General features: G+C 49.0%; 1 protein-coding gene across 4 annotated transcripts in view; it reads right to left on the bottom strand.

Annotated features, from left to right (window-relative positions):
• Nucleotides 1–26,183, bottom strand: part of NUDT14 (nudix hydrolase 14) — a 411,355-nt gene that overhangs the window by 369,696 nt on the left and 15,476 nt on the right. For 2 of the 4 annotated variants that reach the window (XM_085626222.1, XM_085626225.1), the window contains exon 2: nt 23,387–23,439. The exons of the other annotated variants lie outside the window; for them this stretch is intronic. The gene's annotated coding sequence lies outside the window, so the exon portion shown is untranslated. The remainder of the gene's footprint in view (nt 1–23,386; nt 23,440–26,183) is intronic. 4 annotated transcript variants of the gene reach the window in all.

The raw sequence follows: 26,183 nt of genomic DNA, 5'->3' as shown, positions 1-26,183 counted from the left end.
TCTTGATTTTCCATGACAGCATGCAGAATACAGTCTCTATCGCGGTAGTTTAGCACATTCACTATTATAGCATGGGGCTGCGTGCTCGGGGGTGGGGACGGCACCAGTGCCCTGTGTGCCCTCTTGATCGCGAAAAGATTGGCTAGCCCCTCAGGGTGAAGCTGTGAGTGGATCCAGTGCTTCAGGAATTGCTTGGTTGATCCCTGTTCCGCCTTTTCTGGGATTCCCAACACGTGGATGTTGCTGCATCTGGCATGCCCTTCCACGTATTCTTCCCGTTGCTCCAGTGGCCTTGTGGCCATCGTCATCTGTGCCACTTGCTGTTTAAGGGTTGTCACATCTGCCCGCAAATCTGCAACGTCTCGCTCAGCTGCTGTGATCTTGTCTGCCACCTTCTGCATATCCGCACGAAGAAAGTTGACTTCAATCGAGATGGTCTCAATGCGGTCCTCCAGAGCCTTCCTGGATCCCCGAATAGCGGCCAGGAGTTCAGCCCGAAATGGCGAAAGGGCAATCGCCTGCTTCCTCCGCCACACCACCCCTCTGGTTATGCACTGTGGAGGGTGTCTCGGCGTGGTATATTGGGTCATGGTGTTCGATCTGACTGCTCTTGCTGTCTTATCCATGCCCATAACCACAGCGGCATGGCGGATCGGTTTTGTAAGTCCCCTGTATCCTGGTAGCTCAGGGGGGCTCCCCCCTCAGTATCTGTCTGAAGGTTTGCCGAGGGGGGGAGCAATACCCATCAACTGCCAGTGCCTGACCCACCGCCACCCGGTATGCCAACTGCGAGACTCACAGCAGTGGGGGCCCAGCATCATGGCAGTTCAGTATGCATGACTCCACAGTCTCAAAGGATGCTTATGTGCTATAGCCTGGTTGGTTTCTATGTTTAGTTTGTCCATGCCCTAAGATTCCCAGTCATCAGTGCTAAAGGCTCCATAATCTTGACAGGCCTTAGCTGTTCGATCGGGCACTCTCCTTTACTCAGCAGTCCACTAAGGGCAGGCATGGGGGGGCAGAGCAGCCACCGCAGGCAGCCCTCCACCCCCAATACCGCAGTCTCCCCGGCACCAGGAGCAGCTGATCACCCCGGCGTTACTTAGAAGGGTGGGGAAACTGTCAGCTCTCAGCCTGTTCGCTGTCTGCCCCTTCAGAGCAGTTCCAGGGCTCTGATGGCCTGAACAGACCCTAACCCACAATCCCAGGGGCTCCTCCAAGCTCCGAAGCAGGGCCCCAGAAGCAGTCTGCGCGGTCCCATGATTTGTATTGCTGGCGTCTGGCAATGAAGGAAATGTCACCGCCCATGCCCTCCTACTGTGTATGATCACCTGCAGTGGGCGCTTCTAGTCCGGTCCTGGTTTTGTTTTCCCTCAAGCACCTGCAGATTAGTGGCCACCACAGCAGCTTGCAGTCTACCTCAGCGGGGGAGGGGGGCAGCCCCTCTCGGCCTTTCGATGTAGCTGCTGCGGCGCCACCCCGTGCAACGCAGGCGAACGCCGCCGACACAGCCCTCGCCTTCTCAGGCCTGGGGGCCGTCCTCCAGCACAGCCCAGTTAGTGGTGACGGGATCTGCTCGATCTCCCGCTCCGGGCAGATACGGATCAGCTTCAACATGGCCCGGCTCGGTATCACCCTTTCTCTGCTGGTAAGGATGGGATAAAAGGATTTTGCAGGATTTTTGGACAGACAGACTGGGAGCTCAAGAGGCTCGCGTCCTGTTGGCCATGTTGCTTTGCCACGTCCCCGAGTCGGCAGTTTTAAACTGACGTTTTGCACCCAAAAGAATCCACCAGTCACAAGTCTGCAAGCCACAGACTTCGGTTGCCATAAAGGCCCACCTGACTGGTCAATGAGGTTCTGTGCATTGTGTCTCAGAAATGGTTCTTGGCCCTAATTCAAGCACTCATTTTAATAGTATTTTAAAATCTAACCTACTAGTCAAATAGGATTTTATATTACTATTTTGAAAATTATACTTTTTGAAAGTTGCCATTTTCCTGCCTACCCCAAAAGGGGCCTGTCTGCCAGAGTAGTGTCACCTAACTGCTGATGTCTCCCTTGTGGTAAGATGTGAAGGCTCCCATAGAGTGGACAAAGGGTTTGGGTGAGTAGAGGTGTTTTTTTAACTTGGGCAGGGTGGCCCTGGGGGCTCCGCCCAGCCCCATTATGAGCTTCATAGGATGCCAACTCTATTGCAGGCAGATGTGGAAATTCTAATTCTGGACGAAATGCACTCTAGTCTAAGTTGCATGGTTATCAAAAAAAGTCTGTCTTGGAGCATTCTCTGTCCTCATAATGCAAGTTAAAACATAGATACAGCTGCTGGCAAACTCCTGCTCACCAGACCCAGGACGCACAGTCGCCAAAAAGGCTGAATTCATTTTAAGGAAAATTAACCTCAATTCATCCAAACATTAAATCATAAGAACTTTTAATGCTTGATTGACATTCTTGCAATTTCCATGTTTATCACTGAAAATCTAAATTTCAGAAAAACGATTTAAAGTTAATTCACATCTATTCGAGGTCAAAGCTTTTCATACAAAGATTTCCAAATGCCCAGTGCATTTCGGGTCATTGTGACCCTGAGACAGGGGTGAAGTAAATTAAAAACAAGAAACAATGATTAAGATAACCGCTCAGCACCACACCTGTTGATGGTCTTAAACATGGCGTGTATACCAAAAGTGTCCATTATAGATTAAGCAAAGTGCTCATAAATCAACCTTGTATGAAAACCTCACTTGATTGTACAACAAATGCAAAACAACACAAGAGTAAAAATAATATGATACAGGAGTGCTTAATAGTGGGTGATGCAGTGCCTAGCTAACTGTATCCTGACTTACATACACATTGAAAACAAACAAATCTAACCTCCACGAAGAATCACCAACAACCAATTCTGAGATGACAGAAAAAACAGTGCAACTACCTTTCGTCAGTAATCCTCTATTCTCCGTGACTCCGAACGCAGTTGGAGTGGTGCTCAAGACCTCCGCTTTTTTTATGTATTTGCGTACGTGTAAATGGATTTCCTGGAAGTAGCCAAAACCCCCGCCAGTGAAATCAGTGTGTTAAAAAGAAGCGTGTTAAAAGAAGCCGACCCAAAATTAAATAATGACAGAACATTTGTGTGCGAGATACAATCTGTGAAATATTAATGGTTAAAAAAAGTAATCCAGAGTAAACCAAGACAACATGTCTGCCAAAATGTATGCTAAAATGGGTGCCCTCTTTAAAACAGGTTACTAATAGGGGTGGGCGGAATTTGCGTAGTCGCGCTACGCAAAGCTACGCGAAACGGTACAAAATCTCCACGAGCACGCAAAAGTTCAGCAAACACGCGGAATTGCTTGTTCTGCCCGTTCGTGATTCTTTTTTCCTGTTCGCGAACGCTGTTTGCGTGCTCTGGGAGAAATATCTCGCCAACACGCATTTTGAAAGCGCGAACAAGCAAAAAATTCCGCGTAGCCGGAAGATCACGGCATTTTTGGCAGTTCTGCGTGCTCCGCGGAACGTGAAATTACCCAAATTACTTGAGCGGAACGGAATTTACCGCCCAGTCCTAGTTTCTAAACGACATTTCATGCATACAAATGGCTATAAGTCTTTAAGTTGTTACTAAGTCGTTACTGATTTGAGTACTGTGTAAATACTTTATACATCACCTCAAAATTAAGCCTGACTACTTTGTGCCCCGCTTCAGAGGGTTAAATACAGATTTATTTCGTACTATTAGTGGTTCACGCTGGCATGGATTGCGATTATTATTTGATGTGGGTTCCCAACTGCCTCCAATAATACTCCAGTTTCTTACAGCACCCATGTCACGTGCCCCTTTCTATCAAAGTCTTGAGGAAACCTTTCTTTTTAAAGACCTATTTTATTATTTTCAATGGTGCAAAGAACCAACTGAAATAAAGGTTCCACTGCAAGTAAGTGCTGCTTTCCTTTGGGAATCATTTATTGTGGCCGTTTCTGCCCCCCTTGGGGCAGATCAGCCTAGTTATTGTAGGCCCATCTGCCCCCAAGGGGGGCAGAAGCCATTAGGCACCAGGGATTGTTTGTTTGTGTTGTTGGGGAGCTGCCCCTTGAACAAGGGTCGCTCCCCTTGGGGATCATTTATTTTGGCAGTTTCTGCCCCCCTTGGGGGCAGATCGGTCTTGTTATTCTAGGCTGGGGCAGAAGCCATTAGACACCAGGTATTGTTTGAGTTGGGCAAGGGTCGCTCCCCTTTATGGGGTATTTATTGTGGTCGTTTCTGCCCCCTTTAGGGCAGATCGGCCATATGTTTTTAGGCCCATCTGTCCCCTAGGGGGGCAGAAGCCACTAGACACCAGGGCATTTTAAATGTTTGTGTTGGGTAGTGACCCCTTGGGCAAGGGTCGCTCCCCCTTTATGAGGGTGAATTATTTGTCTGTTTATGCTCCCTGTGGGGCAGATCGGCCTCATGCTTTTAGGCCCACCTACCACCTTTGCTTGGCTAGTGGATAGTGTGTGGACTACTGCATTATTTGGATATGTGATTGTAATGTGTTTTTTCTTCTATTTATTCGAGTGGAAAGCTTTTGATTCTTGTTTGCGGTTTCGGCAGTGGTTGATCTGCAGTTTTGCGTAGTTGCATTCTTTTGGTAAGAAAAATATTTTCGTTGTGTTTACTCCAATTGAGAATTAATGTCATGCATGAATGAATTTTTTGTAAGTGATGCCATAATAGCAGCATATTTAGTGAGTGTTTTGTGCATGAAATTCTTTGTGATGTGTTTTGCGTTGTCTTATGTGTAATTTTCTTTTTTAGTGGGATACTGTTGGTCCTTACTGTGTCTGTGCAGAGTAGGTGGTGGTGAGTCTAGCTGCTTCTGGCAATTGAGTGGTATAGTGTTGGAGTATATAGGTCTTTGTGCTAAAGCTACATTTTGTTTATTTCTTTTTTACAAAGGGTTTGTTGTTGTTGACTTGTTTGACAAGTTACCTTTATTAGTAAGCATTATGGTTAGCCGTAGAATTACTGCTCAGCAGGTGGTTGGTATGCTTCTTGAATCTTCCTCTGAGCAGGATTATGAGATTGGCAGTGCGTCTGAGGGAGAGGAGGGAGGGGAAGATTCAGGCAGTGAGTTTTCTCTCCACATGGAATCAATGGATGATGAAGCTACTCTCAGTGCGGATTAATCTACTCTCAGTGCGGATGAAGTGCCTGTTTTAGAGGAGGTGCAAGAGGCATCTGGATTGCAGCCTGGGGCTGCAAGGCTTCCCATGGGAAGTGCTGGACTCTGGGTTGATCCATCATGGTGCAGCCGGTGTTGCCTACTTTAGTGGTGATGCAGGGTGTAGAGTAGATTGTGATTTTTTTTTTGCCTATACAGTTTTTTCAGTTGTTCATGGATGATGTATTTTTGGGTGAGATTGTTGAGCAGACTTATTTGTATGCTGAACAGTTTTTGAGGGACAACAGTGCCAGACTTAGGTCCCACTCTAGAGCTACTCGGTGGACTCCTGCAAATCTGGATGAGATGAAGAAGTTTTTGGGTTTGACTTTTTTGATGGGCTTGATAAGGAAGCCATACTTGGCTTCATATTGGTCTACCAGTCCCTTGATGGCAACGGCCATATTTCCTGCAATTATGAGTTGTGATCGGTATTTACTTTTGCTTCGGATTCTGCATTTTGTTGATAATGCTTTGGCGTTGCCACAAGATAACCCTGACTGTGACCGTCTTTTTAAGATTCGGCCTGTTCTTGATCACTTTGTAGATCGATTTTCAGAGATCTGTACTCCAGGGAAAGAAATAGCTATTGATGAGTCTTTGGTCCTGTTCAAGGGTCGTTTGGTGTTTAGACAGTATATTCCTAGCAAGAGGGCAGGTTATGGAATTAAGCTGTATATGTTGTCTGAGAGTATGACAGGATATGTCTTTAATTTCCGGGTGTACACTGGTAGTGATTCCACTATTGACTCCCATGGTTGTGCGTCCACTTTTGGAGTTTCAGAGAAAATTGTGTGGGATCTTGCTAGAGGACTGTTTAACAGATGCCACCATTTGTACCTTGATAACTTCTACACTGCTGTGCAATTGTTTAAGGAATTGTTCAAAGTGGACACTTTTGCTTATGGCACAATCCGCTCTAACCGTAAAGGTTATCCAAAAGAGCTTGTTTGCGAGAAGCTTCAGAGGGGACAGTGCAGTTCCTTGCGTAGTGATGAACTACTAGCTGTGAAATTTGTGGACAGGAGGGATGTGTACATGCTGACTACCATCCATGATGAGAGTACTTCACCTGTGGCTGTTTGGAGTCGAATTGCTGAAGTGCGCAAACCTGTGTGCATTTTAGACTACAATGAGCACATGGGTGGTGTTGATAGAGTAGATCAGAGGTTGGAACCTTACACTGCTATCCGTAAGGCTTACATTTGGTATAAGAAATTGGCCATCCAGCTCTTCAATTTAGCAACTTTCAATGCTTTTGTTGTGTACAAGGAGTGTTCTCCTGCGTCAAAGTTGACTTTTGTTCAGTTTCAGGAGTCTGTGATAGGCAGCCTTGTTGTTGTGGAACAGGCAAGTGTTCCTAGAGTTGGAGTGGTGAAGGATGTGGCTAGATTGAAAGATCATCACTTTCCTGATTTAATTCCTCCCACGCCCCCTTTTAATCCTGGGCTGTGTGTGCCCACATGTTTCAGATTGTATCACACTCAAAAGAGTTTTTGATAGCAACCCTGAGTCAAATAGTGTACTGCCTGGTCTGTATGGTTTTATAAAGTTGTTCAGTTTAACGTTAGGCAATAGAATGATGTCTTTAGTTACTGCTGTTGTTTTTGTATTTATAGTTTTGTATTTAGTTGCAATTGGTTTGTGTTTTCTTTCTTGTTTAAAAAAAATGTATGACAGTGTGCATGGACTGGTGCTTGGCTGGCGGTGTGCGTGGACTGGCGCTTGGCTGGTGGTGAAAGGACTGGCACTTGGCTGGCGGTGTGCGTGGATTGGCGCTTGGCTGGCGGTGTGCGTGGATTGGCGCTTGGCTGGCGGTGTGCGTGGATTGGTGCTTGGCTGGTGGTGTGCGTGGACTGGCGCTTGGCTGGTGGTGTGCGTGGACCGGCGCTTGGCTGGCGGTGTGCGTGGACGGGTGCTTGGCTGGCGGTGTGCGAGTAGTGACTTGCTGCTGGTCACTACACACACTGCTAGCTAAACGCCACTCCAAGCAATCCGTGAGCTGGTGTGGTTGCTGTGTCAGGAATGTGGGCGTGTGAAAGTGATGGGCCCTTGAATGGCGCTGTCTGCTGGTGTGAGTGTTGTAATGTGCTGGGCCCGCGGCTGGCGGTGTGAATGATTTTGTATGTGTCACATGTATGAAAGGTGTTTGAATGGCCTGTAAAGAGGTTGGTGCTTTGTTGTGGCTTTACAGCTCACAACCTGTGAGTCAATGGTTCAGTTTCTCGTCTTCCAATTATTAACAGTGCATTTCATTTTTGTGAAATCTCTTGTTAATACAACTGTATATACTGAACCATCACTCGTACCAAATCCAACCAGTATGTATGTGTGCTTGAGGAATAGGTGGTTGTGCAGAAATATTTGTCTTTTCTGTCTTTCTCAAGCAGGGTGTACCTTGTCCCTTTTTGTGAATGTTGTAATGTGTTGGTTTCGTGCCTTGTGGTGTGAATGGTCTTGTGTGTATCACGTATGAAAGGTGTGTGAATGGCCTGTAAAGCGGTTGGTGCCTTGTCGTGGCTTTACAGCTCCCGAGCTGCGAGTCACCAGTTCAGTTTTTTGTCCTTTCAATTATTGACAGTGCTTTTCTTTTTTGTGAAATCTCTTGTTAATAAAAGTTTATATACCGAACCAACACTCGCCTTCATGCCAAATCCAACCAGTATGTGTGTGTGCTTGAGGAATGGATGGCTGTGCAGTAATCTTTGTCTTTTTTGTCTGTCTGCCAAGGTGTACATTTCATCTAAGAAAAACCTACCAACTGTAGATATTGTTATAAACTGAGCACCCATGGGAGTACATGGTGATGTCTCTCTTGTGGATCCCAACAAGTTATCTTACCCACAATGTCCTGCAAATCTCAAAATGTGACTGTCACATTTTCCTTGCATTATTGTGCCCAAATTTTCATGCTGCCGAAAGTAACAACACATTTCCAACCCCCCAGCATTTCTCCAAATATCCCAATAGAAATGGTACCTCACTTGTGTGGGTGGGCCAAGTACCCGCGGCAGGGAAGGGCCCAAAACCTATTGAGACGACATAAAAATTACCTTTCACAAACCAACCTGGTTTTGCAATGGGGGTCCCATGAGTTTTTGGCTCGGGGCTTGGCGGCCATCTAGGGAATCCTACCAAACACACACATTTCTGGAATCTAGACAACGGGGGAGTCCAGCGAGGTATGGCTTGTGTGGGTCCCCCAACATTCTCCTACCCAGAATCCCCTGCAAACCTCACATTTCGCTGAAAAAAAATCACTTTTTCTCAAATTTCTGTGTTGGAAAGTTCTGGAATCTGCGTGGATCTACAAATTTCCTCGCCCCCAGCATTCCCCCAGGTCTCCCGATAAAAATGGTACCTCACTCGCATGGGTGGGTCAAGGACCCGCGACAGGCAAGGGCCCAAAACCTATTGAGGTGACATCAAAATTACCTATCACAAACCAACCTGGTTTTGAAAGGGGGGTCCCATGAGTTTTTGTCCCGGAGCTCGGTGCCCATCTAGGGAAACCTACCAAACCCACACATATCTGGAAACTAGACACCCGGGGGAGTCCAGCGAGGTATGGCTTGTGTGGGTCCCCCAACATTCACCTACCCAGAATCCCCTGCAAACCTCAAATTTTGCTAGGTATCATTTTAATCAGGAGACTCAGGGGAATGCTGTGGGGTAGGACATTTGGGCAGGCACGGCGATTCCACGCAAAAATATGTGGAAAATGTTGGTTTTTTTCAGCTAAATTTGAAGTTTGCATGGCATTCTGGGTAGGAAAACGTTGGGGGATCCACGCAAGCCATACCTCGTTGGACTCCACCGGGTGTCTAGTTTTCAGAAATATGTGGGTTTGGTACTTTCCCCAGATGGCCGCCGAGCCCAGGGCCCAAACCCCAGGTGCCCCCCCGCTAAACCAGGTAGTTTTCTTATAGGTAATTTTGAAGTCTCCAGAGTACGATTTGGGCCATTTCCTACAGCAGCCACTATGCTGTCATGCCCAGACCAGGGGCACTAGGACCCTGGGACGCAAGGGCAGAGGGCAGGGGACACTGGACACCAGTTCCGGTGAGGGGAGGGGGCAAGGGGAACAAAGGGCATTGCTAAGCAGGACCTCGGGGCAAGAGGTCAGGGTCCACGAGTGTGACGACAGAGAACAAATAAAAGATACCTGCAAGCTCCGGCGAGTCCTGCGTGGTCTGTGGGGTCCGGGGAACACGACAACTGGCGACGAAGGTGCGTGATCACAAGTGCCCAGCAGAAGATTGGAAGAGCGGCGGTCCGAGGCGTCGAAAGACACTGGAAATCGAGACCAGGAGCCCACCCTGACTCGTGTGTGCAGCCATCGAAGTAGACACGGCGCGGGAGCCCACCCCGACCGTAATCGAGCGCAGGAAGACTGTCCTACATCACCCGGTAAGGAGATTCAAAGCCGAGTGGACGCGCGCTGTTTGGAGCGCGAAATATCGCGAGAAGAGGGCAAGGTCAGGCACACATAAGGACAGCAAGCGTTAGGAAGCTGCGGGCGGCCATTTTAAAGTCAGGCAGAGCCCCGATTGGAGGAAAAAGTATCGCGAGACCACCGGCGGCCATTTTGAGGTCAGGCGAACAGACCAATAGGAAGATAGAACAGCGCGGCGGCCATTTTGAGGTCAGGCAGTGATAAAGAAGTGCCAAATAGAACAGCAAAAGAAGGAAAAACAAGCATTGGCAACGGCAAACAAGCACCAGAATGGATTAAAGAAGCACTGGCAAAGGCAAATAAACAGACACCATAAGTGGGAAACAAGCATTGGCAAAGACATTAGCAGAAGCACCAGAAATAGAAAACAAGCACTGGTAAAGACAAAAAAAAAAAAAAAAAAGACAAGACAAGAAGCAACTAAAGAAGCATTGGCGAAGACAAGTAAAGAAGAAACAGAAGTGAAAACAAGCATTGGCAAAGGCAAATAGAGAGGCAGCAACAAAAGAAAAGGATGGCAGAAAGACAAAATGCGCAATATCGAAGACCACTACCATTTAACCCATCAGAGCCACAAGCAGGAATACGGTGGGAGAAATGGATCAGGCGTTTTGAAAGATACATGGAAGCGACTGATGTGACAGCAGCGAAACAACTAGGCCTATTCCTAAATTTGGCAGGAGATGAGGTTGAAGACCTACTTGTAACACTGCCAAAAGAGGAGACTACCACCTACGACAAACTAAAGGCGTGCCTGACAAACAAATTTGACCCGCAGAGAAATGTTGATTTTGAGCGATACACTTTCACGATCGCTTTCCAGCAACAAGACGAAACGCTGGATGACTTTGCAACGAGACTGCGAAAGCTAGTAACACACTGCGAATTTGACAAATTCGACAACGAACAAGCAATCAGACTGCGCATCATAGAGGGCTGCCGTGACACAGAATTTCGCGCAAGAATTCTAAAAGAACCAACGTCTTTAGAAAGCATCCTATCACTAGCAAGAGCGGAAGCAAGAGCGACAGCACAAGCAAAGGAAATGGAACGAGGAAAGGAACGGTCAGTGGACCAAGTGCACCGAATGACAAACAACAACCGCACAAGTGGATGGAAAAAAGACAGAAATGACCAGACTGTGAAGAAACGACCGGAAGGAACGTGCTACAGGTGCGGACTTGAATTTCCACATCGAGGGCCGTGTCCGGCATTTGGTCAGACTTGTCGGAAATGCAATGGGAGAAATCACTATGCCAGTGTGTGTCAAGGAATGCAATTCAGGAATGATAGAGGAAGAACAGAAAGGCCACGAGTACCAGCCAGCAGGCATGTCCGACACGTCGACACAGGAGCAAGGAGCCCCTCAATAGGATCAGAAGGAGAAGAAGAAAAAGAAGAGGCACCGACGGGACGACTATACCTCATGTCGGATGTCAGTACCGAACAAAATGAGGAGGGCGAAAGCAGAGAAAGCATATGTCTGGCAGATAAAAGCAAGATGAAAAAGACAGAATCGGTGACAATAGGTGTAGGGTCACACAAAGCAAAGTTCGTTTTAGACAGTGGCGCAACGTGTAACATCATGTGCGTGTCAGAATACGAAAAAATGAAAATAAAGCCCAACTTGAGGCCGTCCCGAGTTGAAGTCTTCACCTGGGGGTCCCGCACACCAGTAACAAACATGGGGAAATTCACAGAAGAACTGACATACAAAGACAAAAAGACGAAAGAAGAAATTCACGTGCTAAAGGGCGACATCCCAGCGCCATGCCTCTTGAGCAACATCACGGCTCAGATGATGGGTCTGCTTGAAATGACTTACAATATATCAGACAAAGGAAGCATCCTGAATGAATACCCCAAACTACTGCAAGGTTTAGGGAAGCTAAAGGGGCGGCAAATAACACTACACATTGATGAAACAGTAAGGCCAATAGCGCAACATCATCGGAGGGTACCAATACACCTGCAGCCACAGGTAGAAGAGGAATTGGATGCATTACTAAAGCAAGACATCATAGAACGAGCAGAAGGACCAACACCATGGGTGTCTCCGATTGTGGCCGTACCAAAGAAAGATACGTCAAAAATAAGAATTTGTGTCGACATGAGGATACCAAACAAAGCAATAGAACGCGAGAGACATCCCGGACCACACCTTGATGACATGATCAGCTGCCTAACAGGCATGAGGCGATTCTCTAAACTAGACCTGTGCAAGGGATACCACCAGCTAGAACTAGATCCTCAGTCTCGATACATCACGACGTTTTCCACACACCTAGGCCTGTTCAGATACAAACGTCTGAGCTTCGGTGTATCGTCGGCTGCAGAAATATTTCAAGAGACAATACGACAGGTAATAAGGCCGGTAAAGAACAGCCTAAACTACAGCAACGACATCCTGGTATTTGGAAAATCAAACGAGGAGCACGACAGAGCGCTAAGAGAGGTGTGCTCTCACTTAGAACAGGCGGGTCTGACACTAAACAAAGAGAAATGTGAGTTGGAGCGAGACGAACTAGTATTCTTTGGCCACATCTTCTCCAAGAAAGGAATGCGACCAGATCGCAACAAGGTAAAAACGCTGGAAAGAGCAAAACAACCAAGTGACGTGGCAGAAGTGAGGTCATTTCTTGGTCTGGCCAGCTACTGTGCAAGGTACATTCAAGACTTCGCTACAGTAAGTGCACCACTGAGGGAACTAACAAAACAAGGCCATAGTTTCGCATGGACTGAAAAGTGCAGCAAAGCGTTTGAGGAGATCAGAAGCGCTGTAACAGCAGTAGACCACCTAGCATACTTTGATCCGAGGCTATGCACTGAGCTGACAGTAGATGCCAGTCCAGTGGGGCTAGGGGCAATACTGGCGCAACACCAACCGGGAAAAGACTCCCCAAGACATGTAGTAGCATATGGAAGCAAAAGCCTATCGGATGTCGAAAAAGGATACTCCCAGCCAGAAAAAGAGAGCCTGGCGGTAGTATGGGCATGTGAACACTACCACATGTTCATCTACGGAAAACCATTCACAATAATAACAGATCACCAAGCGCTGATAACAATATACGGAAACCCAAATGCAAAAATACCGCCCAGGATAGAGAGGTGGGGGATACGGCTAATGGACTACAATTTCAAAATAATACACAAACCAGGGAAAGAACACAATCCGGCGGATTATGTGTCAAGGCACCCCCTGCCACAAGCATCTCAAGTAACAACCATGGCGGAGGAATACCTAAACTTTGCATTAAAACTCAACACACCGGCAACAATAGCAATGGAAGAATTGGAACAGGAGACAAGGAAAGACCCCACCATGCAAGCAATAATGAAAGTGACGAAACAACAAAGATGGAGGCACGTCAACAACAACAACAACTGGGAAGAAGGAGTGCGAAAAGAAGAACTGCTCGCATTCAAAAAGATCAGCGGAGAACTCTCCGAAAGCGAAAATGGAATAATGATGAGAGGCACTCGAATTGTAATTCCACAAACTCTGAGAAGAAGAACAGTAGAACTAGCACATGAGTCACATCGAGGGATTGTGGCAACGAAAAAAATGCTACGAGAGAAGGTGTGGTTCCCGGGACTGGACAACATGGTGGAAGAGACCGTGATGCACTGCCACATCTGCCAGGTAACAGGTCCCCCACCAAAGCCGGAGCCACTGCAAATGTCCAAACTACCAAAGGCCGTGTGGACGGAACTGGCGGCTGACTTCTATGGACCTCTGGAGACAGGGAATTACCTGCTGGTAATAATAGACGAATTCTCCAGGTTCCCAATAGTGAGGCCGGTAGCTTCGACGTCAGCGAACGCAACACTGCCCGTTTTGGACGACATCTTCGCAGCATGGGGCTCACCACAGACACTGAAGACGGACAACGGGCCCCCATTTTCAGGCGAAGAATTCAAAAGGTTCATGGCATACCTCGGGATCAATCATCGACGAATAACACCCCTATGGCCACAAGCAAACGGAATGGCAGAACGGTTCATGGGAACAATAAAAAAGGCCATACAAAGAGCAAAGTTGACGCAGATCTCGATAGGACAAGCTCTGTGCCAGGTCCTAAGGGACTATCGAAACACCCCGCACAGCTCCACAGGAAGATGCCCCGCGGAGCTGGTGTTGGGACGGTCGAGCAGGACGAGGTTGCCACAGGTGAAAGAAAAGGAAAGCATAGAGCGACATGACGTGGCAACGAGAGACACCCAAGCGAAGGAAAAGATGAAGGCATATGCTGATCGGAGAAGACACGCGGCAAGCACAAAAATAGAAGAAGGAGACACCGTGGTAGTGCGGCAGAGACAAGTGCGAAAGTCAGACAGTGTTTTCTCAAAGGACCCACTGACAGTGACAGGAGTCAAAGGGCCAATGATAACGGCTTCAGCAGGGCCATACCACATCACGCGAAACAGCTCGCATTTCAGAGAATTGAAATCAAAAGGAGAGGAGCTGCCAATACATGAACTGAAGGAAGAGACACATGAGGAAAGAGATCAAGCGGACAGCGGAACGCAACGACTGAAGGAAGAGACACATGAGGAAAGAGATCAAGCGGACAGCGGAACGCAACGACCGAGAAGAGAATGCAAGAAAACAAAAAGACTAATTGAAGAAATGTAATGAGACAAGGGTCCGTGGAGACGGTCTCTCTCTCTCTCTCTCTCTCTCTCCCTCTCTCCCTCTCTCTCTCTCTCTCTCTATCTCTATCTCTATCTCTCTCTCTCTCTATATCTCTCTCTCCCTCTCTAAAGAAAAAAAAAAAAAATGTTTGTTTGCAACAAAGGGGGAGATGTCATGCCCAGACCAGGGGCACTAGAACCCTGGGACGCAAGGGCAGAGGGCAGGGGACACTGGACACCAGTTCCGGTGAGGGGAGGGGGCAAGGGGAACAAAGGGCATTGCTAAGCAGGACCTCGGGGCAAGAGGTCAGGGTCCACGAGTGTGACGACAGAGAACAAATAAAAGATACCTGCAAGCTCCGGCGAGTCCTGCGTGGTCTGTCGGGTCCGGGGAACACGACATATGCCTACCCACACAAGTGAGCTACCATTTTTTCGGGAGACCTGAGGGTACGCTGAGTAGGAGGAAATGTGTGTATCCATGCTGACTGCAGAACTTTCCCACACAGAAATTTGAGAAAAAAGTGATTATTTTAGCAAAATTTGAGGTTTGCAGGGGATTCTGGGTAGGAGAATGTTGGGGGATCCACGCAAGCCATACCTCGCTGGACTCCCCCGGGTGTCTAGTTTCCAGAAATGTGTGGGTTAGTCGGTTTTCTGAGATGGACGCCGATCCCTGGGACAAAAACTCATGGGACCCCCCTTGCAAAACCAGGTTGGTTTGTGATAGGTAATTTTGATGTCGCCTCAATAGGTTTTGGGCCCTTGCCTGTCACGGGTACTTGACCCATCCACACAAGTGAGGTACCATTTTTCTCGCAAGACTTTGGGGAACACGGGTGGGTGGAATTTTGTGGATCCACGCAGATTCCAAAACTTCCCTCCACAGAAATGTGAGGAAAATGTGTTTTTTGGACAATTGTTTAGGTTTGTAAGGGATTCTGGGTAACAGAACCTGGCGAGAGCCAGTCAAGTCACCCCATCCTGGATTCCCCAGGGTGCCTAGTTTTCAAAAATGTATAGGTTTGCTACGTTTCCCTAGGTGCCAGCAGAGCTAGGGTTAAAAAACTACAGCTAGGCACTTTGAAAAACAAGTTTCATTTTTCACTATGAAAATGTGGTGTGTCCACGTTGTGTTTTGCGTCGTTTCCTGTCGCGGCCACTAGGCCTACCCACACAAGTGAGGTACCATTTTTCTCGGAAGACTTTGGGAAACGCGGGGTGGGTGGAATTTTGTGGATCCACGCAGATTCCAGAACTTTCCACCACAGAAATGTGAGGAAAATTTGGGTTTTTTTGACAATTTGTTAGGTTTGCAAGGGATTCTGGGTATCAGAACCTAGTGAGAGCCAGTCAAGTGACCCCATCATGGATTCCCCTGGGTGTCTAGTTTTGAAAAATGTATAGGTTTGCTAGGTTTCCCTAGGTGCCGGCAGTGCTAGGGTTAAAAAACTACATCTAGGCACTTTGCAAAAAAAGGGTAATTTTTCATTGTGAAAATGTGGTGTGTCCCTTTTTTTTTTTTTTTTTTTTTTTTTTTTTTTGAAACCGTTTATTACAGAATCCAAAAAATATACAAAGATGGGCCTACAACCTTTAGGCCGGCCGCTAGCAAACAGAAGGAGCATGTAATACAGACAATAGAACGCACGCTGCGGCACAAGGGAATTCACAGGAGTTGAAAGAAGCGTTGGCAGCCACACCTTCCGGACCCCACATGACGGTTTCATTTTTATATAAATAACAACAAAAAAGACAAGTCCACAAGGCAACCCACAGTCGAAAACAGCAGCATGTGCTCCCCTAGGGGGGGGACCCCACTGATTCATAGGAATATCGAGGGGGGGAATAGGTCAGGACGGGGACTAAGTAAACTCATTTCCCAGAACCGGGAAGACAAACAGGCTAAGGAGACGGAGCCGGTGACGGATCCGGTAGTAGCGGCGGGGTACAGATTCCCCCACGGTAAGCGTTCCAGGGGCCCCATACTTTCACCCACGTCCCAGGCTTACCTCTCGCAACATACACCACCTTTTCCCGAAACATACACCAATCCATGTTGTCCTTCCACGCCGAGACAGTCGGCGACCTCTGGGAACCCCACAGTTGCGCAATATCACGTTTGGCCACCATATATCCCAGAGTCGCCCACCACGTCTGCGGCACTGAGTAATCGGTTGGCTCCCATACATTCAAAAGACATCTCCTCGCCTCAGGCAACAGCGGCACATGCGTAACTACCTGCAGAACCTCATGCACACCACGCCAGAATCGCACCACCTCTGGGCATTCCCACAGAATATGGAAAAAGGTCCCCAAAGAACCACACCCACGCTTACACAACCCGTCCACAGCATAGCCCATACAAATCAGACTCGGCCCCGTAACATAAACCCTGTGGAGTATCTTGAGCTGGACGAAGCGAAGGCGAGCCGGTATGGCCACCTCTTTCGGGGAGGCCACTGCAGACACCCAGTCCTCGTCATCCAGCTCCAATCCATCAGCCCCCCACGCCTCACGAAGGCCGGTCAGCAGTCCCGAACGGTCATTGATGAGCTTTTTGTAAATCAATGAAATCGTGCCGTCCGGGATATGCCCGTCTAGCACTCTATCCTCCAGAGGGGAGCACTCCGGGATGGAGGCAACGTCCGGAAATACGGAGCACAACGCATGACGGATCTGCATATAGCGAAAGTACTCCCTGTCCTGCAGCTGGAATTCTGTCCGCAGCACATCAAACGTTTTAAATCCCCCCCTCGTCCAGAGATCGCCCACCCTGCTGATGCCTATCATGTCCCACTTCTCAAAGCCCTTCGAGGTCCACAGGGAGCCCAGCCGCTCAGATGCATATAGTAGCGTCGCCCGGGTCAAGCGGTCCCTCCACCCCATCGCCACGTTAGCCGTGTGCCACACCCGTACCATAACCCCCGTGGGGCCCGTCAGCCGCGCGTCATGCGAGCTAGAATAAAGCGCCCGATTATAGTCACCGCCCGGCAGTAACATTTTATCCATCTCAAAGGCCGGGTTTAGGGCGGGCCCGTAAAGGCCGTGATTGATCGCAGCCAGCTGGGAGGCCCAGTAATATCACTTGATATCTGGGAGGGCAACCCCCCCGTCGTACCACGGGAGCGTCAGCTTCGCCAGGGCGATACGCGGCCGACCCTCCCAAAACAGTCGGCGCTGCAAACTCTCCACCTCGCGGAAGTAGCGCGCCGGGACAACGTCCATTGTGTTCTGCAAAGCATAGAGGAAACGTGGCAGCGACATCATCTTAAATAATGCCGCCCGGCCGAGCGGCGAGAGCGGCAAGCGCTTCCAACGCGCAACGTCCTCCTTCAGGCGCTGGAGGGGGGGAAGCAAGTTCTGGCTATATCGGGCCCCCGCGTCCAGGGTAATGAAGATACCCAGGTACCTAAAACCCCGCGGGGCGATCTGAATAGGACAACCCCGCGGAAGGATAGGATCCTCCCCAGAGAGGACATATACACACGATTTAGCCCAGTTGATGACCAGGCCGGAGTTGAGGCCAAAGGAGTGCAATACATCAACCAGTACTATCAGTGATTTACGTGGGGAAGCCAGGTACAGAAGAATATCATCAGCGTAAAGAGATACGCGGTCCTCATACTCGGGGGTCCAGCGGAGGCCACGAATAGAAGGCTCCCACCGCAGCCACTCCGCCAGGGGCTCCAGGGCAAGCGCGAAGAGGAGCGGTGATAATGGGCAGCCCTGCCGCGTGCCCCTGCCGAGCTCAAACGGAGCCGACACTCTACCATTCACAACCACCTGCGCTAGCGGTCCCGAGTACAACAATTTCACCCAACCAATGAATCCCGGGCCAAACCCAAACTTCGCCAGTGTCGCCCAAATATATGGCCACTCAAGTGTGTCAAACGCCATAGTGGCGTCCAGGGATGCCAAAATGGCCGGTTCCCGTATAAACGGGACACGCGCGAGCACCCCATGCAAGCGCCGCAGGTTAAGCGCAGTGTTGCGATGGGGGATAAAGCCGGACTGATCCTGGTGAATCAAATCGCACACCACGCCAACCAGCCGATTGGCCAACACCTTGGCGAGAATTTTGGGCTCCGCATTCAGCAGCGAAATAGGCCGGTAGGACGTGACCCGGTCCCGCGGCCTCCCCTCCTTGTGAATGACCACGATAGTAGCCAGACGCTGGTCTAGCGGGAGAGAACCCGCCGAACGGGCCGCGAGGAACATCGCACGGAGATGCGGCGCCAGCGTATCCGGTCGCAGCTTGTACAATTCAATGGGAAGACCATTGGGACCCATGGCCTTGCCGGAAGCGACCGAGCGTATGGCGAGAGCAATTTCTTCAGAGGTTGGGGCGGCGTCCAACGACACTCTATCCTCCTCCGAAAGGGAAGGCAGCGCTATATCCCTGAGCAGGGCATGGGAATCCTCTTCCGAGCGGGAGGACACCGGGGAATAGACCCCACGGAGATATTCTGCAAAGCAATCAACTATTTCTTCCGGTTCCGTGACACACACACCATCCAGTTTCTCAATCAACGGGACAACTCGACTTGTCCTCTCCTTTTTATCCAGCCACGCAATCAATTTCCCAGCCTTATCACCCACATCATACAGTCTCCCCTGTTGCTCTCTACTGAGGCCCCTGGCCGCCTCCGTTACGAGGGCCTTATAGGCCGCCTGCTTGAGTCGGAGGACATGTAATTTGTCATCCGTCACCCCACATTCGAGGTCACCCTCCAACTCAGTTATTTCAGTTTCAACACGGATCACCTCCTCCCGCTCGCGCCTCCGGGAATGGGAAATAAGGGACAGGGCATCCCCCCGAATCACCGTCCTAAATGCCTCCCATAGCGAGACCACAGATGACACCGACCCCACATTCTCATCAAAATATCGCTTAAGGGACTTAACCAACTCTGCGCGAATAGTGGGGTCACGCAGGTACCAGGGATTAATCGGGGCCACCCTACCCTCTCCCCTCGGGAGAATATCGAAGTGCAATAAGAGCGGGGAATGGTCTGAAATACCCCGCGCCAAATGGCGCACCTCCCCGATCCTCCCCGCATGCGCCGCCGGCACCAGGACATAGTCTAGTCTTGATAGACTGCCGTGGGCCCCGGAATGAAAAGTGTACTGTTTCTGCGTAGGATGTTTCAAACGCCAACAATCCACCAGCCCCAGGGCATCCAATAGGCCAGACAACCACGCTTGGGCACGGGGGAGATCCCTAGGGGGGTGACGGTCCTCAATTCCGGAAACCACAGCGTTAAAATCCCCCCCAACCACCAGGATCCCCTCCGGAAGGCCAAGGAGGAGGCGCCCCAGATCCGCAAAGGTGGTCGTCTGCAACCCTGGCGGGACATAGACAGAAACAAAAATAATCACTCTGCCCTCCATTCTACCCACCAGAACCGTGTAACGTCCCCTGTCATCATGGAGTAACTCATCAACTTCCAACGGGAGCGAGGTCTTGGCCATGATGCCCACACCCCTTGAACCCGACGTGAAGCCCGAATGGGCCAGAAGGCGGTAGCCCCGCCGGTTCATAGCACGAAAGGAGTTGCCAATGAGGTGCGTCTCCTGCAGAAAAACTATGTCAGGTGATATTCGTTTCAGGAACTGCAGGACCACACCTCGTTTTATCCTGTCCCCTAGTCCATTAACGTTCCAGGACAAAAGACTCAGTCCCCTACCCCCCATCATAAACGAAAGCAATCACTCGTCCCCCCGAGGGCACTTTGGGAATAGCACAACAATACTTTTGCCTTGTGGTACAAATGAACAACACCCCACCCCAACCCAACCGCCCCAACAAAACTCCCCCCTCCCTGCACCCCTGCATGAGCCCAAACAGCCCCCCCAACTTGCAGTGTGCCTGTCGCCCCTATATAGATGAAACTAGGTAAACCCCCTAGAGGAGGAAAGAGTACCCCTTCGAGACCCCGCACCACCTACAAAAGAGGGAGAACGATTACAAAAAACGAGAGACCCTAAGCTTGGCCGAAAGCGGCAGCATCTGCGTCCAGAGTGAGTCCCAGTATCAGCGCCTCAGTCCCGGTCTAGTGGGCCTTCTCCTCCCGCAGCCCCCCCCGCCATCCCGATCCCGACCCCCAGACAAAGTGTCCAGCCAGTCCCCGGCCGCTTCAGGATGGTCAAAAAAGTGAGTGCGACCATCCACCTCCACCCGCAGCCTGGCCGGGAAGAGCATGGCGTATTTTAAGTTCATGTCCCGAAGCCGCCGCTTGACGCCCAAGAAGCTCAGTCTCTGCTTCTGGACCGCTTGGGTGAAGTCAGGATAAAAGTTCACCTCCATGTTCTCCAACTTAATCGGCCCTTGCAGTCTGGAGGCTTGCAGAATTGCATCCCTGTCCCGAAAATTAAAGATACCGGCAATAAGAGGCCGCGGAGGGGCTCCGACCTTCGGCCGTCCCCCGGGAACTCTATGAGCCCTCTCCACAGCAAAAAATTTACTCAGTCCCCGAGGCTGGAGATGGGTAGTGATCAGGTCCTCCACAAAAAGATCCGCTGCCGACTCCTCCCGTCCCTCAGGTACTCCGATGATGCGGATATTATCCCTCCGGGCCCGGCTTTCGGAATCCTCCAGGCGCCGATCCATGAGCGCACTCGCCTGACGAAGCCGGTGTACCTCCGTCTGAAGGGCCGCCACCTCAGTCGTGAGGCCCGACGCGGTGTGGGCCAAAGAATCGACCCGATCGTTGGTCTTCGAGAGATCAGCTCTCACCAGGTTGACATCAACAAGAACCGCGTCGATTTTATACGCTAACGTGTCAAACCGCTGGCCCACCGTGGCCTTCATCTCAGCAATGGCGCCCATGACGTCTTGCAGAGTCAGATCTGTGGGCAAGTCCGGGGCATCCGGGGGGCACTCAGAGGACTTGTGCGGTCCACCGGGAGATCCCTTCGGGAGGGTGTAGCGGTCCATGATGTTGGCCTGATGTGCGGCTCCACGCCGGGTCGACTTGGCCTTCAACCGATCTCCATCTTGTTTAGTGGCCATCGTCGCGGGTCTCACACCCTCACCAGCCACGCAGTAGAAAGCGAGCAATCAAGGCCACGAGCTCCGGGGGGCCACCCCAGGACTGCGGAGCGGGCCACAGCAGGCAGGCAGGCAGGGTCTCCCAGCGAGGCCACCCCAACACCAAGAGCGCCGCGATCCCACTTGCGAAGACAGCAAGGGGGCGCGAAAGTGAAAGTGAAAGTGCGGGGTACGCGACTCGCCAGGCCCAGCCCGCCGTTGTTGTTCACTTTGTCACCGGGTCGCCCCCAAACGCGAATCCGGGGTCAGGAGAGAGGTAGGCCGCAAACTTCAATCGGTGCTCACTCTGGCACCCGAGGTCCGATTCGAAAACGGGAAACGGGTACCACCTCGGCTCAGGCTCACCGACACAGTTCCCTCAACCGATGCAGGATGAAGTCAGGATAGACATAGGAGGTTACGGAGGTCCTCGGGAGACTCGCACCTACGCGGCCATCTTGGTTGCACGCTAGGCTCCTCCCACGTTGGGTTTTGAGCCGTTTCCTGTCGTGGGCACTAGGCCTACCCACACAAGTGAGGTACCATTTTTATCAGGAGACTTAGGGTAACACAGAATTGTAGAGCAACTGTTATTACCTATAGACTTTCGATGCATTTCTGCCTTCCAAATGAAATACAATGTGTTAAAAAGAAATCATTTTGAAAAATGACCTATAATTCTCATGCTCGTATGGGTACTCCCAATTTCGGAAATGTGCAAATATCTACTGTTTCTAAACTCTATATTTTGTTCCCATTTCAGAAATATATAGGTGCCTTTCATACCGATTTTTCCATGTAAACATTTTCCCAGAATAATTGCCATATACCCAGCACTTAATAAAAAACCATTGCAAGACGCTGCTCAGTTATTGGCTCTGGGTTCGTAGGGTTGTTGGTGAACCTACAAGTCCTACATATCCCCACAACCAGAAAGGTCCAGCGGATGTAACGGTATATTGCTTTCAAACAGTTGTCATAATTAGAAGAAGTTACAGGTGAAAACGTTGACACAAATGGCTGTTTTTTTCAACTAATTTTCAATTTTTCCTATATTCAGCGGTTAGTTTCTATAAAGAAACCTTGAAGGATGTACACAAAGGATCCCTTGCTGAATTCAGAATTTTGTCTACCTTTCTAAAATGTATAGCTTCAAAGGATCCATTATTGCTTTCATAGCCATTTCTACCATTAACTGGAAGGAGGTTGAAAGCACAGAAAATAGCAAAAGTAGGCTATGTCCCAGAAAAATGCCAAAACTGTGGAAAGAATGTTGGTTTTCTGACAAAAGTCTGCTTGTCCCTGAAAGCTGGGAAGATGGTGATTTCAGTACCACAACCCCTGTTTTGATACCATTTGCAGGGGAAAAAACAGACGCTTTCATCTGGAGCCCTTTTTTCCAATTTTTCCACAAAAAAAACAAAATGTATCTGTATTTTGGCTAATTTCTGGGTCCCCTCCAGGGGAATCCACAAACCCTGGGTACCTTGAGAATCCCCATGATGTTGGAAAAAAAGGACACAAATTTGTCGTGGATACCTTAAGTGGTCAAAAAGTTACAGGGGCCAAACCGCGAAGTACCCCAAATAGCCAAAAAAAAGGCTTAGCACAGGTGGGGGGGGGGGGGGGGGGGAGGGCGAGGCCTAGCAGCGAGGTTAACCGCCCTCCTCTCGAGCCTTCCTCCCGTTCCAACATTCCATAGAATCTACGAACGTGAAAATCTTCAGAGCATAACATAACACATCTCTCCCTTTACAATGAAATGTTTAAACTGTAATGGAAATGAAAAAGAGAAAAACAAACAGTAACGAAAATAAAATTCACACATGATGCATCCATAAAACCAAGGAACATATTAACGAAAACATAATACAGGAAACGACCAGCAAATGAAACATATACACCATAGTGTAGTTCTCTTTTTCTCTTTGGTTCATAATGAAATCAAACCGTTTAGCAAATTGTGAATTCTGGTCCGCCTCTCATCCATGCGTTCAGCCAACCCATCAGACAACCCACTGTCACATCTCCATCCCTGCTGCAGGGTACCTTCCTCCAACAAGCACTCGGGCAGCTTTACCACCTTCTTGAGATTACCATCACTAGGAAGAAGAGAAAAACAATTCACCTTTGTTATCTGCAATGGCTTAGAAAATTTCGTCAAACCCTTGAAGTCTAAAGATCTTTCTTTTACACACACACTGTCCACTACAGCCAAATCGTCCTTCAACCAAACCAGGTACCTCACTACCAATCCTCTCCTTCAACACCCCTTTGACAAGCAATGATCGAGCCTTCCTTCCCCTCATGACTTCAAAAGGTACCTTGCCCGTAACACCATAGGGGTTGTGAGAGATGCCCACACTAGCTTACGTGCATCACCTCTCCACTGTTTTCCCTGGCTCAAGGCTAATTGAATCCCCGCCTTCAAGTTCCTGTTCCATCTCTCCACCATGCCATTGCTCTGTGGATAATAGACTGATGACCTAAGGTGCTCCACCCCATACCACTGCAAATATGTCTTCATAGCCTGTGATGTGAACTGTACACCATAGTCAGTTACAATTGATTCAGGAACACCTTCTCTTTCCCACAATCTCTACAAAATTTTGATCACATCCGGCCATCTTGAATGATAATCTATCATGACAAGTGTGTACACAGGACAAGCACCCAACACATTGTAAGATCCTCAAATGTCCATCCCAACTTTCTTCCAGGGTGCGTCAGTCTTTGCAACATCCACAGGAGGCTAAGTCACGGTTATCTGTGACTTATCACTCCAAGCACACGGCAAACACTCCCTGACTTCCCTTTCCACATCTTTATCCAAACCTGGCCACCAATATTCCATTCTTATACTCCGCTTGAATGTGCTCATGCCTACCTGCCCCTTATGTGCTAACCTCAGAACACGAGGCCTTAACACCTCAAGAACCACCAACAACTCTCCTCTCAATAAGATCCCACTCACACATGACAATTCCGTAGTTATGTTGGGGAACGACTCCACCTTCTCAGAAACTTTTCCCTTGACAGGCCACCCACAAGACCAATGCGGCCACCCAAAATAGCACATACAGCCAACACCATTTCACCATCGTCCTCTGCCACACCACCATCAAAACCCTCTACAGGCAACCTAGATAGGCAATCTGTCACTACATTTTTTACCCGGCATGTACTCTATGGAATATGAAAATTCCATCATCCGCAAAACTCAAAGCATTATCCTGGGTGAAGTCGAACTAGTCCCCTTGTAGGTAAACACCTCCACCAGAGGACGATGATCCGTGCGAAGCACAGCGTTCCCCACACAATTTTTTTTAAATGGTTCACTCCCCACCAACATGCTAGGGCTTCCCTCTCAATAGTTGAATACATTCGCTCCGCACCCTTTAATGGTCTAGAGGCATAAGCAATGGTCACTTCCCTACCTTGTCTTTGCTGAATAAGCACAGCACCCAATCCCAACGCACTAGCATCAGTGCACACTCTGCTTTTGTTCTGGGTGTCATACGGCTTGAGAGCAGGCGCTGAGGCAATCTCCCCCTTGATCTGCTTAAATTCTTGTTCACATTCAGAACTCCAAACAAACTTGACATTCTTAAGCATCAAACCACACATGCAAACAGTTTTGTCGGCAAACTTAGGAGTGAACCGTGAACAATACTTAGCCAATCCTAGGAAAGATCGTAACTGATCTTAATCCAAAGTTGACGGAGCATCCTCAATAGCTCTCACCAGCTGTAATTTGGGATATACGCCATTCTCATCCAGCCAATAACCTAGATATTCAGCACCACTGATGTCAAATTTTAATTTTTCTAGCCTGATAGTCAGCCCACTGCGTTGTAAAATACTTAACACTTAAGACAACACCTCAAAGTTTTGGCACATTTTCAGCAAAGATGAGTATGTCAACCTGAGAGTATTTTACATTGTTCAATCCCTTAAATAACTGGTGCATTACCCTTTGAAATACAGCTGAGGCTGATGCCAAGCCAAAAGGCATGAGCTTGAACCTGTGAGCACCTTCTGGGATGACGAAGGACGTCAGATGTCTAGAATCAGAATGTAGCGCAATCTGATGATAAGTTGACGACAGATCCAGGGTAGAGAACAACTTTGCACCCTTGATTGTCGCCAACATTTCTCCAATATTGGGCAGAGGATGTCTGTCAACCCAGATTGCCTGGTTAAGATCTCGCAAGTCAATACACATCCTCAAATCTCCACTAGGCTTCTTAGCTAAAACTACAGAGGCTAACCATTCTGACGCTTCAATCTCTTCAATAATACCGGAACAACACAATCTCTTTCTTTAAAGGCTGCCTCATCACCATAGGTACCGTCCGGACCTTGTGTACTTTGGGAATCACTCCATCCTTCAACACAATCTTATGGGGGAATACTTTGAGTAAACCCACCTCATCCTTGAAGACATCGGGGAACTCCTCCTGCCATTTCTCAGCTCTTACTTCACACACACCAGATCAGGTCAGGATGATTGGGGTTCAATATGATCTTCAAATCTCTTTGCTGAGGCCACCCCAACAAACATGACCCATCCTTGGCTATATAAAATTTAGGAATTAGTTTCTACTCCTTGAAATTCCAACACCCCTTCAAAATATCCCAGCAACTCTATGTTTTTTTTTTCCATATGCCACCAGCTTTATGTCCGGCTCACACAGTTTGTGATGGGGAAATTTTGTTAAGTGATCCTCTCCAATAAGCGCATACCTTCCCCCAGAATCAGCATGGTGCGCACCTCCACTCCATCTACCTTAATGGTGCAATAAGGGTACCTTCTCTGAAACAACTCCAACTTCCCCCATGTGCA

Source organism: Triturus cristatus, chromosome 9 (assembly GCF_964204655.1).
Source record: "Triturus cristatus chromosome 9, aTriCri1.1, whole genome shotgun sequence".
Classification (NCBI taxonomy): Eukaryota; Metazoa; Chordata; class Amphibia; order Caudata; family Salamandridae; genus Triturus; species Triturus cristatus.
The sequence above is the reverse complement of the archived record's forward strand: the minus strand, read 5'-3'. Positions and strand labels throughout refer to the sequence as shown.